Source organism: Hyla sarda, chromosome 5 (genome assembly GCF_029499605.1).
Source record: "Hyla sarda isolate aHylSar1 chromosome 5, aHylSar1.hap1, whole genome shotgun sequence".
Taxonomy (NCBI): domain Eukaryota; kingdom Metazoa; phylum Chordata; class Amphibia; order Anura; family Hylidae; genus Hyla; species Hyla sarda.
Genome location: NC_079193.1, coordinates 194,740,510 through 194,755,056, shown reverse-complemented (window position 1 = coordinate 194,755,056; position 14,547 = coordinate 194,740,510). Strand labels below are relative to the sequence as shown.

The 14,547-nt window shown below is 41.0% G+C and overlaps 1 protein-coding gene across 1 annotated transcript in view; it reads left to right on the top strand.

The window, feature by feature from the left end:
• CDH18 (cadherin 18) overlaps positions 1-14,547 on the top strand; it is a 670,758-nt gene that overhangs the window by 705 nt on the left and 655,506 nt on the right. The window lies entirely within an intron of this gene.

The following is a 14,547-nucleotide window of genomic DNA, read 5'->3' as shown; positions in this document are numbered from 1 at the left end:
AGTATTAGACTCATTACAAGTATTAGCATGCTGGGAATTGTAGTTTTGCAACAGCTGGAGGCACCCTGGTTGGGAAACACCGGTCTAGTGTCTACTCCTCACCCTGGAATCCAATGCTATAGAATCATCCCGAAACACGTAGAGGTGATGTTCTCTCCTGTCAGGATGATGTGTAGTCTCTGTATTGTCTTGTTACCCAGCAAATAAAGTCTATGTCATATGCAGAGCATCAGATCCTAAACTGCTAGACTTGCTTCATTACCATTCCATCCAGCTAACAAATGGAACACAAGCCTGGGGTTCGGCTTGTCTTTCCAGCTTGCAATTGTTATCAGAAGGATGAAAGAAAGACAGTTCTTTTCTATTAGGCTGGAGCTGATATTTGGGCTAATATGCAGTAAAGTGCTGTCAGATGATATCTGTACAATGAGTCCATTTCACCAGCCGTGCATTGACTTTGATATAGATGTGGAGTGCAGGGGTAGCATCATAGACTATTCGGTTTGTTCATGCGTTGGATCGTTTGTAGAACTCTCAGACATTGCTGGGCTGTGTATAGAAGGAAACATATGGTCTGCCTTGCAATTTTTTGGGGTCAATTTACGAGCCTATGCAGCCAGGAGACTATTGTGCAAGTAGTCGGAGTTGCAAAATGCTGACATTTCTCATGCATATAAAGATAAGCCCTGAATGTATACAGTTATCTTGTGATAATATTACTATTATAGTACAGTCTTTATTATTATTATCCATTTCCTGTATGATACATCTGAGAATGTGAAGATAAACCGTATATGTTTCATCATTTGTAGAGTAATAAACTTCAATTCTACATGCTAATGCTATGGAACCATCAGAGGGTCGGGGGGCGGGCTACCGGGTATGTTTATTATTACATCCGACAGAACAGCACAATGTCAAACCAAAAACCTGACAGTAAATACTTTATGAAGTCTTAAGAAATCCCTATTGAGGATAAGAATGGTTGGGGAGATACATATTTACGAGCTGTTGATCTATTGAATTTTGTTTTAACACAAATTCCATGTACAAACTGTTACCCACCGTACAAAAAAAAAAAAAAAAAAGATTTGAGGAATGGAAGCTGATTCCTAATATCAGCACATTATGTGGACCTGTAACGTTATCATTAATATGTAGGCTGGCAAACAGCAATGCTATTTGGGATAGAATAAGAAGAGATCTATGTGTTTCTGAATAGACAATAAACCTATCGTCACTTGGTGTGCCTTTATTTTTGTAGATTTTTATGTCTAATAATTTCCTTTCCATATTAAAGTCAACATTTTAAATGAAGGAAATTAAACCTCACATCCAGATGTATGGATCATATGGCTCTTACCTTTTCCAGTTAAGATCATTGTATATATATATATATATATATATATATATATATATATATATATATATTCATATTTTTGTGGAATACTGTGGACCTGTGTGTGTGTGTTCCCGAACCGGTTTTATCCGTTTTATTTTCTAGGCTTCTTGCTAGTAAAGTTTGAAGTGCCACATAGAAGATATGAGAACTGAGGCGTGACTATATCATACCCTTATGCATGTGTTAGCTGTAACCAGTAACCACAGTGTACTAATTGTTAATTATTGTAGTTTTTAGTGTTTTTAGTGTGCCACTCATAATGTCAGGCCAAATATAACCTGAATAGTAAGACTAGTGGTCCACAATCATGTGGCTCTTAGGCCCAATTGCAATAGTACCTCTCTGGTTAACAAATTTGCCAATGCAACTCTATTTGTATACCTCTTTTTGCAGGATGTTTTCTAGACTAGCCCTTTAAGAAGAGGTTAGTGCCTGGTGCCAGATTCGTGCAATGGGAACAATTAAGGAAGGTGTAACTACTGCCATAGCTGTTGCAATAGGACCAGTGGTTTCGGATAGACATAGGCCTTCTGGCCTGGCAGTGGCATTATCCCCCCTCCCACATATCCAGTGCCACAAATCACCACTTTCAACTGTATCTGCATCCTCTAAGATACTAATACAGTTGAAAACTGTAGTGTAGAAGGAATCCATCAGCTCTCTGCTTTACCACGCTGTGACTCTGATATCAGGAATTTTACAAGCTTCAGGCTTAAACTAGCCTGAAGCCAACAAGCTGCGCTGAGGCATCTATTGCACGGGGCAGAAGAGGCCTGCAGAATCGACTTCTCTATTCATTGTGGAAAAAGGGATAGGTGAGTATTACTTTCATTATTTTATTAAGCACTATTTCTGTGTGGAGAGGCACTAACAGAGCATCATTTTGATAAAGTTTTTGATTCAACACTTCCCCAATCTGAATCAATAGTTTTATGCACATAAGCATGCTATATCATTTAACAACAAATAATAAGTATTTGGAAGAGATGAATAAAAATGATATTTGAATGAATTGAGGAAGACTATGGATTCTTTGTTTTAATATACATTTTACCATTTAAGCTGCAGGGGAAATCATCCTTTTTAAAGTTTCTGTGAATAAGCTGCAGATAATTTAGGCCTATTTTTATCACAGGAAATATAGAAATCTCTCTATTTTGTCTTATGTTTTTCAAATGTTAAAAATGCAGTTTGTAATTTCATGTACATCCAGTAATATCTTCTAAGGTGAACATTAACTTCTGTAATGGTCTAATTTCTTCTCTAACCACTTGGAATTCTGAATAAGGGTACGTTGATAAGTGCATATTTCTGCTGCAGATTTTCTGCTGCAATTTTTTTCTTCCCATTGACTTCAATTGGTAGCAAAATCTTCTACAGCAAATCTGCAGCAGATTTGCAGCAGAAAAAATGCATGTGGGAATATACCCTAAGGGTCTAGTCCCACGTACAGTATCCTGGGCATGCGCAGGATTTGAAGCTGCAGATTTGAAGTAATTTAGTTGCATTGAAATCTGCAGCTACAAATCCTGCACATCAAATATGCGCAGAATATTGTACATATGAATAAACCATAAGGGTCTATTTACAAGTATCATGTGCATATTTAATGCAAAGGATTTGATGCAGATTTGAAGCAGTGTTCAGTCATTTCTTTTACATTGAAATCTGCAGCATAAAATCTTGCACATAAAATCCTACGCATCAAATCACAGCAGGATGCTGTACATGTGAATATACCCTAAGGTTACATTTACACGAGCGGACCCCCACCGTGTTATATGCTGCAGATCCACCGCTGAAGGACTGCTGCATGCTGGCTTTACATTTGCCTGCTCGGAGCAGCAATACACCACTACGAGCAGACACACTGTGATGTGCTAGTTGCCGCTCATGCGCGGTGTACTCGCACGCATCGTGGCCGCTCCCTCTGCTCCATGAGCTAGGCCGAGAGCTGCCGCGATGGGTGAGTATACTGCGCATGTGTGCTGCGACTCGCACATGGCAGTATGTCTGCTCGTAGCAGCGTATTGCCTCTCCGAACAGGCACATGTATAGAAAATGGCCCTAATTCCATTGTAAGACTTTCATTGAATGCCTTATCACATTAAATAATGGCAGTTTTATAGCCATTTCACATCTTTATTTTTTATGTACATTTATGATGTGTGATGGCCTAAAGCTGTATTGCTTAAAATGAATTACCTTAAAACATACCCGTCAAAGAATACATCACTCAGTACCTAATCCTGACCATGTACATCTATTTTTTGTGTCTAGCACCTTTATTTATTTTTTAATTACTTTTAATTTAGCTCACTAGTCTGAATTCCTCTCAAAGGGAGGGGGCGTGGTCTCACTGTGCAGGTCTCCGCCTCCTCCCTCAGTATACTGTCTGCTCACATCTCCCCTAGCATTAAAAAATACTACAACTCCCAGCTTGACCTCACTGACAGTAGCGGGACACAAGCTGACAGTGGGGGGATTTTTCCTCCTGATGTGAGCACTGCACTCACAGCTGTCAATCAAGGAAGTGTGTCCATGACATAGGTGATGACGCATGGACACAGCAGGACTAGTATGTGTCCAAGCAGGCAGGGGGCAGTTGTTTGACTGGCTTTTTCAGTATGAAATACTGAAAAATTTCTAATGAAAGCAATTGCAACACCTATTGGCTTTGCATGCTTTACAACATATCAAAAGTTTTTGTATCTGACAGTGCCCATTTAAACTTCTCTGCCACTTTAAGATATTTTAAAAATGCCCAAAAAACATGGGAAATGTGCAGGACACATTAGTATAGTTACAGTTGAAATTTGCCCTCAGTTCCCCCTGTCAACATTACCTGGTCTTGTGAATGTAGAAATTGTTCCTAGTGCATTCAATAATGATAATCTTGAGGCCTAGTAATGATAAAAAAAAACAAAAAATAAAAACTGGTTATTACCTATGGCTGGTAAAAAATGGTTGCTTAGGGAAACTGGCCTTTTTTATGTTGGAAAAGTTGGAAAAGAGAAAAGTTGAAAATACAACTCAGGAACCAAAAGGAAAAACATTCAAATTTGAAGCAAAGTTTTAAAATATATTATGTACAAATTCTTACATTTTTTTGCTAGTTTTTCTTTTTTACTTTGAGGTATCTCATGCATGTTTAAGGCTAGGTTTCCACACAGGTTTTTTGGCGTTATTTGGAAAACTGTGACTGCACTTTTTGAGCCAAAGGCAGAAGTGTATTCAAAAGGAATGGGAAAAATAAAGGAAAACTTCTACTTCTTCCTTATGGATCCACTCCTGGCTTTGACTCAAAAACTTCAGTTGCAGTTTTCCAAAACACTCTAAGAAAAATCTGTGTGGAGACCTAGCCTAAGGGGTTTTTAAGGCTTTACAAAATGGCGCAGGGGCATTAAAGGGGTACTCCGCTGCTTAAACATCTTATCCCCTATCCACAGGGCCGGTGGCGTGTGACACCACGCCTCCGCCCCCGTGTGATGTCACGCTCCGCCCCTCAATGCAAGCCTACGGGAGGGGGTGTGATAGCTATGATGTCACACGCCGCCCGCCCTGCGGTCAACCATATTCAGACCTGGAGCGAACATACTCCGGGTCTGATTAAAAACGGGGTGCCGCGTGCATGATCCCTGCGGGATCAGGCATCTTATCCCCTATTCTTTGGATAGGGGATAAGATGTTTAAGCACCGGAGAACCCCTTTAAATAGAATATAGAATAAAATCATCCCTTTTAAGAGTAAAACTAATGTTCTTTATTTTTATTTATTTTTCATAATTTTTGTGTCTTCCCTTTTTCTGCTTCTTGGGAATTCTGTAAAAAAAAAAACTATTTATATATGATCATTTCTGCAGGTCTGAATTTCTAATATATTTTCAAATGTGAATCAAGTTTCTGAAATGATATGGACCAATTTAACCATCAGTAGCTAGATAATATATCTGTCTCTCATGGCGTGTGTCAAACGTCTATCACTAAGAAGGTCAGAATAATATACTGTTATACAGTATGTCATTATTCTATTTTTGGAGAGGCTAATAGAAGACCAATTGGTTTTATTTCAAAGAAATAGCAGCAAAAGAAAATTAGGTGGCCAACAAACTTTTGAATGCCTTAGAAACTGAACATAATGAATATACTGAAAAGATACATTGTTGTGTTGCTTACACTTAATTGATAGAATATTAATTGGTCATGTTTTCACATGATATTATAATAATACTAGAAGAGATAATCATGAACATAGTAAGCAATGTTATCACTGAATTAACAGGGCCTATAAGGCTAGAATTCCATTTAGGGTTTTTTTTTTTTTTGCAAAAACGCAGCAAAAAACGGCAATTCTGCCACTCAGCATTTCATTTTTTCTGTGAAAAAGAAAACAAAAAACGAAAAATACTGTGGCCAGATGTTAGCTGCAACTTAATAGGGAACTGAAAAATGCGATATCCACTTGGCATTTTTCAGTGTGGTGTTTTTTAATCCCTTTGGAATTTTTGGGGCTCAGTGGGCAATTTTCAAAAATAACCTCATGTTGGGGCTATGGCATTTTTTTGTGAAGTCTTAGGAGGGAAAAAAATGTCGCAAAGAAAGCCATGTGGGTTTTAACATTGGCGTTTTCTCAGGGTTTTTAATTCTTTTATTGACTTTAGCTATCTAAAAAAGTGATAGACATAGCTATTTTTATAGATTTCCGTAGGGTCCTATTAAAAAAATAATAATATATACATATGGAGTAAGGATGCCTGAATTTGTAGGCAACGCATTTTATAAATTTTTAAAACTAATTTTTTTTATTTAAAGCAGGGAACAATTATTGAGAGTGAGGCAGGGAAATAATAGCCTCTGATAATATAAAACTAGCGAACATGTATGATTTTTATTATGTGTAATGTAATCAATTATTTTGTGTAATATATGTATTTTTATGTATAATATGTGTGTTTTACTAACTTTTTTTTACTTTTTATTTTAGGTATTTTAAATTTTCCTTTGCGTTGTACTATTTCCATCATGAAACAGGCTCTGTTCCATAATGGGAATAGAAGTTCAGCTGCTGAGACCAGCTGTCATCATAAAATGGCTGGGAAAAGCTGGGGAAGCTGACATTGTTCAGCTCCGCCTACTTAAATAGTATTAACAACACACTTACCATCTGAGAAAATTCTGATCAGTAACTCGGTTATCCAGCCTTTCTTAAAACATGGGCAGGCATTGGTATTTTTAAATTACTTCTATCTAACAATCTAAATTCTTCCAGTACTTATCAACTGCTGTATGCTTCACAGGAAGTTGTATAGCTCTTTTCAGTCTGACCACAGTGCTCTCTGTTGACACCTCTGTCCATCTTAGGAACTGTTCAGAGCAGGAACAAATCCCCACAGCAAACCTATCCTGCTCTGAAAAGTTCCTGACATGAACAGAGATGGCAGCAGAGAACACTGTGGTCAGGCAGAAAATAAATATACAATCTCCTCTGTATAATCATTTGCTATAATGTAGATAACACTAATATATGTATTTTTGTAATATACATTGATACATTTTTTTTTTGGGGGGGGGGGGGGGGGGGTGAAAAAATGCTGTCCCTGCAGCTATTGTCTGTGTCTCTCTATTAGGAGTCCAAATACAGGAAGTGAGGGCAGGACAAGCAGGGCTCTGTGCAGGCTCCTGTCGTCAATTATCCTGATGTGTGAGCCGGGGCGTGTCACAGAGCCTCACTGCACAGAGCCCTACTTGTCCACAGTGCACAGAGCCCTGCTTGTCTTCAATGCACGGAGCTCTGCGAGGAAGACCACAGTAACAAAGGCTACCATCATTAACACACTATGCCGCCAGGGACTTAAATCATCCAGTGTCAGACGTGTCCCCTGCTTAAGCCAGTACATGTCTGGGCCTGTCTGAAGTTTGCTAGAGAGCATGTAAATGATCCTGAAGAGGATTGGGAGAATGTCATATGGTCAGATGAAACCAAAGTAGAACTTTTTGGTAAAAACTCAACTCGTCATGTTAGGAGGAAAAAGAATGCTGAGTTGCATCCAAAGAACACCATACCTACTGTAAAGAATGGGGGTGGAAACATCATGCTTTGGGGCTGTTTTTCTGCCAAGGGACCAGGACGACTGATCCGTATAAAGAAAGGAATGAATGGGGCAATGTATCATAAGATTTTGAGTGAAAACCTCCTTCGATCAGTAAGGGCATTGAAGATGAAACGTGGCTGGGTCTTTCAGCATGACCATGATCCCAAACACACCGCATGGGCCAAAATGGAGTGGCTTTGTAAGAAGCATTTCAAGGTCCTGGACTGGTCTAGCCAATCTCCAGAACTTAACCCCATAGAAAACCTTTGGAGGGAGTTGAAAGTCTGTGCTGCCCAACGACAGACCCAAAACATCTAGAGGAGATGTGCATGGAGGAATGGGCCAAGATACCAGCAACAGTGTGGAAAAATCTTGTGAAGAATTGCAGAATACATTTGATCTCTGTTATTACCAACAAAGGGCATATAGCAAAGTATTGAGATTAACTTTTATTATTTTCCAAATACTTTTTTTTCCACCATAATTTACACCATAATTTATGTCTCTCATAGTTGAGGTATACCTATGATGAAAATTACAGGCCTCTCTCATCTTTTTAAGTGGGAGACTTGCACAATTGGTGACTGACAAAATACGTTTTTGCCCCACTGTACATATAATGGTATTATCTACATTGTTTAAAAAAAGATTGTGTTAACGACAGGTACACTTTAAGCTTGATGAATGAGGGGGTGCAAGGATTTAATCCCTATGGTTCTGATCTTGTTTACTTGCTTTACCTGTGTAGATCAGCTTATAAGCAGGAGCACAAAAACCCTTTTATATGTTCTTACAGCAATAGATCCCAATTTTTTTTAAGGGTTGAATTAGACTAGCGAGTTTAACTCCTTGGGGACGAAGGGCGTATGCATATGCCCTCGCGTTCCGTCACTTAAGGATGGAGGGCGTATCCATACGCCCTCGGCATTTCCGATCACTGCCGCTCGCCGGGTGATGATCGGACTGGGATGACTGCTGAAATCTATTAGCAGGCATCCCGTGGCAATGCCTAGGGGGGTCCTGAGACCCCCCATATCGTCGATCGCAGTAAATCGCAGGTCAATTCAGACCTGCGATTTGCCGCGATCCGGGCAAATTGGGTCACTGGTGACCCGATCTCCCGGAAAATAAGACTGATTGGAGCTGTCAGAGCCAGCTCCGACCAGCCTAAAGGATAGGAGCGAGGTGGCAGTGTTGCCACCCCCACCTATCCCCTGCCATTGGTCGATCAGGCTGACCACCAATGGCAGGAAGGGGGCGGGGGGGTTAGAGTTCATTTCCCCCGCTCTGGCCACCGATCGGAAGTTGGTACAGAGCGGGGGAACACGGGTGGAAAGGGGGGAGCATGGCCCGGCTTACCCGGCGGCATCGGCGGCATCCACGGAGCAGTGGCGCAAGCAGGAGGAGCGGCGGACAAAAAGTGCGGCTGAGAAGGCTGCAGTGAAGATCGCGATAAGTAATCTTCACTGTGGCCTTCTAAAAGCTGCAAAACTACAACTCCCAGCATGCCCACACAGCCAAAGGCTGTCTGGGTATGCTGGGAGTTGTAGTTTTGCAACATCTGGAGAGTCACAGTTTGGAGACCACTGTGTAGTGGTCTCTAAACTGTGGTCCTCCAGATGTTGCAAAACTACAACTCCCAGCATGCCCAGACAGTCAGGGATGCTGGGCATGTAGTTCTGCAATATCTGTCCCTTCAGATGTTGCAGAACTACAACTCCCAGCATGCCTGGACAGTCTGGGCATGCTTGGAGTTGTAGTTTTGCAACATCTGGAGGGCTACAGTTTGGAGGCCACTGTTCTTCCCCAGTTGTTGCATAACTACAACTCCTAGCATGCCCAGACTGTCCAGGCATGCTGGGAGTTGTAGTTCTGCAACATCTGAAGGGCCATATATTGCAGAACTACACGCCCAGCATCCCTGATTGTCTGGCCATGCTGGGAATTGTAATTTTGCAACAGCTGTAGGCACACTGGTTGGGAAACACTGAGCTAGAGTCTGTTTCCTAACTCAGTGATTCCAACCCGTGGGCCTCCAGCTGTTGCAAAACTACAACTCCCAGAGTGCACTGACAGACCGTACATGCTGGGAGTTGTAGTCTTGCCACAGCTGGAGGCACATGGGTTGGAATCACTGAGCTAGAGTCTGTTTTCTAACTCAGTGGTTCCCCACCAGTGTGCCTACAGCTGTTGTAAAACTACAACTCCCAGCATGTACGGTCGGTCAGTGCACTCTGGGAGTTGTCATTTTGCCACAGCTGAAGGTTTGGGGTGACCCCCCCCCCTTGGGCCCCCCCCCATGTGAATGTACAGGGTACGTTCACACGGGCGGGTTTACAGTGGGTTTCCTTCAAGGAAACTTACTGTGAACCCCTGCCTGTGTGAATGTACCCTAAAAACACTACACTACACTAACAAATAATAAAAAGTAAAACACTACACATACACCCCCTTACACGTCGACCGCCCCCCCTCCCCCCCAATAAAAATGAAAAACATCTCATGCGACAGTGTTTCCTAAACGGCGCCTCCAGCTGTTGCAAAACCACGACTCCCAGTGTTGCCGGACAGCCATAGACTGTCCTGGCAGGCTGGGAGTCTTGCAACAGCTCGAGGCACCCTGTTTGGGAAACACTGCTGTAGGGTTTTGGTGGAGACAAGCCCCATCCTTGTAACCGGGTCCACCCCTATTGCAAATTCCTTATTCAGGCCTCAAATGCGCATGGAGCTCTCTCACTTCAGAGCCCTGTCATATTTCAAGGCAACAGTTTAGGGCCACATATGGGATATCTCCGTACTCGGGAGAAATTGCGTTACAAATTTTGGGGGGATTTTTCTCCCATTACCCTTTGCATTACCCTTTGTAGAAATGGTAAATTTGGGAGAATAAAAACAGCACTTTAGTGAATTTTTTTTTTTTCATTTACACATCCGAATTTAACGAAAAGTCATCAAACACCTGTGGGGTGTTAAGGCTCACCGGACCCCTTGTTACGTGCCTTAAGGGGTGTAGTTTCCAAAATAGTATGCCGTGTGTTTTTTTTTTTTTTTTTTTTTTGCTGTTCTGGCACCATAGGGGCTTCCTAAATGTGACTTGCCCCCAAAAACCATTTCAGCAAAATTCACTCTCCAAATTCCCATTGTTGCTCCTTCCCTTCTGAGCCCTCTACTGCGCCCACTGAACACTTGACATACACATATGAGGTATTTCCATACTCGAGAGAAATTGGGTTACAAATTTTGGGGGGCTTTTTCTGCTATTACCCCATGTAAAAATTTAAAAACTGGGTCTACAAGAACATGCGAGTGTAAAAAATTAAGATTTTGAATTTTCTCCTTCACTTTGCTGCTATTCCTGTGAAACACCTAAAGGGTTAACAAACTTACTGAATGTCATTTTGAATACTTTGAGGGGTGCAGTTTTTATAATGAGGTAATTTATGGGGTATTTCTAATATGAAGGCCGTTCAAATCCACTTCAAAACTGAACTGGCCCCTGAAAAATTCCGATTTTGAAAATGTTGTGAAAAATTGGAAAATTGCTTCTGAATTTTGAAGCCCTCTGATGTTTTCCAAAAGTAAAAACATGTTAACTTTATGATGCAAACATAAAGTAGACATATTGTATATGTGGATCAAAATATTATTCATTTAGAATGTTTATTTTCCTTATAAGCAGAGAGCTTCAAAGTTAGAAAAATGCAAAATTTTCAATTTTTTCATCAAATTTTGGAATTTTTCACCAAGAAATGATGCAAGTATGGACAAAAATTTACCACTAACATAAAGTAGAATATGTCACGAAAAAAACATTCTTGGAAACAGAATGAAAAGTAAAAGCATCCCAGAGTTATTAATGCTTAAAGTGACAGTGGTCAGAATTGCAAAAAATGCTCCCGTCCTTAAGGTTATAATGGGCTCCGTCCCCAAGGAGTTAAGTAAAAACACAGATAAATGCACTTTTTAATTGCACAGCATTTAAAGGAGTACTACCGTGGAATTATGTATATTTTTTTTTTAAATCAACTGGTGCCAGAAAGTTAAACAGATTTGTAAATCACTTCTATTAAAAAATCTTAATCCTTCCAGTACTTTTTAGGGGCAGTATACTAAAGAGAAATCCAAAAAGAAATGCATTTCCTGTGATGTCCTGACCACAGTGCTCTCTTCTGCTCTCTGCTGTCCATTTTAAGAACTGTCCAGAGAAGCATATGGGGATTTTCTCCAGTTCCTAAAATGGACAGCAGAGGTCAGCAGAGAGCACTGTGGTCAGGACATCACAGGAAATGCATTTTTTTTTTGGATTTCTCTTTAGTTTACAGCCCCCAAAAAGTACTGGAAGGATTGAGATTTTTTAATAGAAGTGATTTACAAATCTGTTTAACTTTCTGGCACCAGTTGGTTTAAAAAAAAAAAGTTTTTTGCGGTAGTACCCCTTTAAGGGGCCAAAATGCTGAGGTGTAATGTTAGCTGGGAGTCAATAGAGATGTATAAAACACCATACCTACATGGAGTTTTTGTTTGAGACGTTTTTACATTTTCAGTGGTATCTTTGATTCACCAGCAGTTTTTAAAGATTTTTTTCCCTTATTTTGACATGCTTTTTCTGGATTTTGACATGCCTCCCATAAATGTATATGATTTTGTTCTTGCATTTTTTTTTCCAACATTCTTTAATAGAAATCCTTGAATCACATGAAGAAAGAATCGCATGACTAAAAGGTTATATTCACACATTGTTCAAAGTTCTGCCTGCCCAGACTTAGAGGTTGTAAAAATGCATCTGCATTTTTACATATTGAGTAAATAGACAACTATTTTTCTATAAACTTACATAGAACATATTAATAGTAAAAATGCAGATGCAATTTTGTGTACCCATGTTTAGAAGGGTACTCCGGTGGAAAACTATTTTCATATTTTAATCAACTGGTGCCAGAAAGTTAAACAGATTTGTAAATTACTTATTGTTAAAAAAAAATCTTAATCCTTCCAGTACTTATTAGCTGCTGAAAACTACAGAGGAAATTATTTTCTTTTTGGAACACAATGCTCTCTGCTGACATCATGAGCACAGTGCTCTCTGCTGACATCTCTGTCCATTTTAGGAACTGTCCAGAGTAGCATATGTTTGCTTTGGGGATTTTCTCCTACTCTGGAGAATTCTTAAAATGGACAGAGATGTCAGCAGAGAGCACTGTGTTCTAAAAAGAAAATAATTTTCTCTGTTTTTAATAGAAGTAATTTACAAATCTGTTTAACTTTCTGATTAAAAAAAAAGTTTCCCACCAGAGTTCCCCTTTAACAAATGAAATATGCCTTAAGCTAGGTTCACACAGTGCATTTCAGGCATATTTCAGTGTTCGTAAAATTGCTGAAATGTTGTGTAGAATGTGTAAAAAACTAATATACACTGCTCAAAAAAATAAAGGGAACACTAAACAACACAATGGGGGAGATTTATCAAAGCTGTCTATGTCCCGCATCAATATAGACCAAACTACAGAGGGTTAAGCTTGTCTATTGTGCGCCTAATTTATCAAAAGGCTTGATAAATTCTGCTCACGGACTTTGTGATCTATGCTTTAGTCTATATTTAAACCTGCTCCAGCAGGGTCTGACATTTCAGCGTACTTTCAGTCGATGCGACTTTTCGCTGAAAAGTCGCTTTTGATAAATTCAGCACCAATGCATTTTTCCATCTAAAATATACTAGAATGCATCATGTTCCAAAAATCCTCTAAAGCAAAAGTCACAGAAAGGTCGCACATATTTAGACTGTGACTTTCTGTGCGACAAATCCTTTGTTAAATCTCCCCCAATGTAACTCCAAGTCAATCACACTTCACAGAAGCAACACTGATTGACAATCAATTTCACAGGTTGTTTTGAAAATGGAACAGAAAACAGGTGGAAATTATAGCCAATTAGCAAGACACCCCAATAAAGGAGTGGTTCTGCAGTTGGTGACCACAGACCTCTTCTCAGTTCCTATACTTCCTGGCTGATGTTTTGGTCACTTTTGAAAGCTGGCGGTGCTTTTTCTCTAGTGGTAGCATGAGACGGAGTCTACAACCCACACAAGTGGCTCAACGTAGTGCAGCTCATCCAGGATGGCACATCAATGTGAGCTGTGGCAAGAAGGTTTGCTTTGTCTGTCAGCGTAGTGTCCAGAGCATGGAGGCGCTACCAGGAGACAGGCCAGTACATCAGGAGACATGGAGGCCATAGGAGGGCAACAACTCAGCAGCAGGACCGCTACTTCCACCTTTGGGCAAGGATGAGCACTCCCAGAGCCCTGCAAAATTACCTCCAGCAGGCCACAAATGTGCATGTGTACACTCAAACGGTCAGAAACAGACTCCATGAGGGTGGTATGAGGGCCCAACGTCCACAGGTGGGGGTTGTGCTTACAGCCCAACACCGTGCAGGACATTTTGCATTTGCCAGAGTGGCAAATTCACCACTGGTGACCTGTGCTCTTCACAGATGTAAGCAGGTTCACACTGATCACATGTGACAGACATTACAGAGTCTGGAGACGCCGTGGAGAATGTACTGCTGCCTGCAACATCCTCCAGCATGACCGCTTTGACGGTGGGTCAGTAATGGTGTGGGGTGGCATTTCTTTGGGGGGCCGCACAGCCCTCCATGTTCTTGCCAGAGGTAGCCTGACTGCCATTAGGTACGGAGATGAGATCCTCAGACCCCTTGTGAGACATATGGTGCGGTTGGCCCTGGGTTCCTCCTAATGCTAGACCTCATGTGGCTGGAGTGTGTCAGCAGTTTCTGCATGAGGAAGGCATTGATGCTATGGACTGGCCCACCCGTTCCCCAGACCTGAATCTGATTGAGCACTGGGACATCATGTCTCGCTCCATCTACCAACGCCCCGTTGCACCACAGACTGTCCAGGTGTTGGCGAATGCTTTAGTCCAGGTCTGGAAGGACATCCCTCAGGAGACCATCTGTCACCCCATCAGGAGAATTCCCAGGCATTGTAGGGAGGTCATACGGGCACGTGGAGGCCACACACACACACTACTGAGCCTCA